The sequence below is a fragment of the Chrysochloris asiatica genome, unplaced genomic scaffold, assembly GCF_000296735.1.
Source record: "Chrysochloris asiatica unplaced genomic scaffold, ChrAsi1.0 scaffold00368, whole genome shotgun sequence".
In the NCBI taxonomy this organism is placed as follows: domain Eukaryota; kingdom Metazoa; phylum Chordata; class Mammalia; order Afrosoricida; family Chrysochloridae; genus Chrysochloris; species Chrysochloris asiatica.
The window spans coordinates 1,126,743-1,129,703 of NW_006408886.1; positions in this window are offsets into that span (position 1 = coordinate 1,126,743).

A 2,961-nucleotide genomic window follows, 5' to 3' on the forward strand; every position below is an offset into this window, starting at 1 on the left:
TGGTCCAGTGGTGAGGATTTTTGTTTTCTTTACATTGAGATGTAATCCATATAGAAGGCTGTGATTTTCATCAGTAAGTGTTTTAAGTCTTCTTTACTTTCAACAAATAAGATTGTATCATTTGCATATTGCAGGTTGTTAATGAGTCTTCCTCCATCCTGATGCCACGTTTTTCTTCACAGAACCCAGCTTCTCAGATTATTTGCTCAGCATTCCGGTTGAATAAGTATGGTGAAAGAATACAACCTTGTCACACACCTTTTTAAATTTAAAACCATTCAGTGTTCCCATGTTCTGTTCAAACAACTGTCTCTTGGTCCAGTTACAGATTCCTCATGAGCATAATTAAGTGGTCCGCAATACTCATACTTTGCAATGTTATCCATAGCTTGTCATGATCCATACAAGCGAAAGCATTTGTATAGTCAATAAACCTCAGGTAATCATCTTTCTGATAGTCTCTTCTTTCAGTCAAGATCCATTGGACATCTGCAATGATATCCCTCATTCCATGGCCTCTTCTGAATCTGGCTTGAACCTCTGGAAGCTCTCTGTTAATGTATGCTTGCAGCCATTTCTGTATTACCTTGAGTAAAATTTTACTCACATGGGAATCTTGTCTTAGTGTGTGTGAAAAATGATAGATGCAATGGTGTAATGGTAATGTGCAGGGGACAAATGGAAGGCAGGCTGGCAGTGTAATAACATAGGAACTCATGTATAAAATCTTTGTCAGTATTCCCTCTGGAGCCAAGTTTCAAAGAAGCCTGGGTCTGAGGTGCTAGTGGACACCAGGAGATTACACTTTATCCCAAGGTTCGGTAAGCAAACAAACAGATCCAGGTGTTCCATGGAGCCCCAAAGCAGGGATGCATGCAGGGAAAATGGGAAAGTACTAGAATTGTTAGCGCTTGTGGAGTGCTCTCTTTTGGCTGTCTAATTTACCTTTTCTTTGCACATTTGCTCCATTCCTCCCTTGTTTACTCCATCCACAGGACAGTGCTGTTTCAGTGATAGAATTCTACTTTCTGTGCAGGAGATCCAGCTTTGATTCCTGGCTAGTGTGCTAGTGTGGCCATCGTCTGCCTGTCTGTTGTAAAGGTTACAGAAACCTTTACACTGTAGCTCTATAGTGTTCCTATGAGTCAGAATTGACTTGAAGGCAACAGGTATTGTTGTTGTTAAGTGTCGTCAAGTTGGTTCCGACCCATAGCAATCCTGTACATAGGGTTTCCAAGGAGCAGCTAGTGAGCTTGAACCGCTGACCTTCTGGTTCAAACTGACTTTGCAGTCCAGTGCATTAACCCACAGCGCCACACCAAGACTCCCAGTGCCACACCAGGATATAATGCTGAGCAGCAGGTATAATGCTGAGCAATTTTCCATGAAACTTCCAGAAACACATGGACTAGGAAAAAAGGCCTTATGGTCTAATTCTGAAAATCAGCCAATGAAAACTCAGATGATAATGGTCAGATCCATAATACATCATGGTGATGGCTCTGAACTGGGCAGCCTTTTGTTCCATTGTTCATGGGACTGTCATGAATTGGGAACCAACTTGATGGTCGCAACAACACTACCCACAAGGATTTGAAAATGGCTGTCTCTAGCCTGTATATTGTATGCTTCTAGCTTAAGCAAGATTTATCTTAGACTGTTCCACGCCTCTATGTAGATGGGAAATCAAGACTAGTTCTCAAAGTAAGCCCCATTATTGTGAAGCAAGAAGATGGATTTCATTTTTAATCTCCACCAGCACATTACCTGTGGTTGTTACAAGTCTCTTAAGTGATAGCACAAGGTTATTTCAGTGGGCAGAAGCATGAACTCTTGAGATCAGGATGATGGTTGAAGTCTGACATCAGCCTTGGCATCTGATTGATTTCTGTACTTTGACGGCACAATACTGGGACAGTCATGATTGACATAATTTCATTCTTTTAAAAAAATTGTTTCTGCTGATAGCTGGTAGGATACTCATGGGATATAAGATTTCACATCGTCTTTGAATAAAATAAATTTATTTTTTTAAAAAACTTTTCATTGTGAATTGAGTGAAGGTTTGCAGAAAAGATCATCATTTTTGCATTCAACAAATCTTACACCTTGCAGTCCCCTCGATGCAAAAGCAGTTATCCTGCTTCCTGTGGTGCCTGTTTCCATTCTGTCCACCTTCCCATCCCTTCTCAACTTTGTTCTTAGGTAAATGTTGTCCTTTGGATTTTGAATGAATTGATCATTCCATGATAAGCATTCCTTATTAGTCTTGTTTCCCCCCCATCTATTGTTTGGCTGAAAATCGGGCACCGAGGGTGAATTTCTTTCCAGACCTGAAGAGCTGTTGAGGGCCATAGTTTCAGGCTCCTCTAAGTCTCTTTCTTACCAGTAAGCCCAGTCTTTTAAATTTATTTTTAAAAACTAGTTTTGAGTTTTGATCCACATTTTCTGCCATTCTATTTGGGACCTTCTAATGTGATCCCTTTCAGAGCAGTTGGTAGTGGTAGCCAGACACCTAGTAGTTCTTCTGGTCTCAGAGTTGTGGAGACTGATGTTCACATGTTCCACTAACCTTTTGAACTAATTGAGTCCAAGCCTCTTTAGTTCTCATCAGTCTTCTATCATCTGCACTTGGAGAGACCAATAGCTACACCTTAGGGGCTGTTCATGAGCTTTTAAGATGCCAGACGCTGTTCACCAAAGTAGGATGTAGAACACTGTCTTTGTGGACTATACTATGCCAGTTGTCCGTGGTGTCCCCTGAGATTATGGTCCTGAGCCCCCAGGGACAAAAACTCATTGCTTTAAGATGTGTGATAATATCTAAGAACGTTTCATCATTTTGCTCTCTGTATGCTCCATAACATTCATAATTTTGTTTGCAGGAAAGGTAAAATACCCATATATTTAAAAAAATCTATTTCTGTGTAAGTTATATGTCCCATAATATCTTGGTATGGC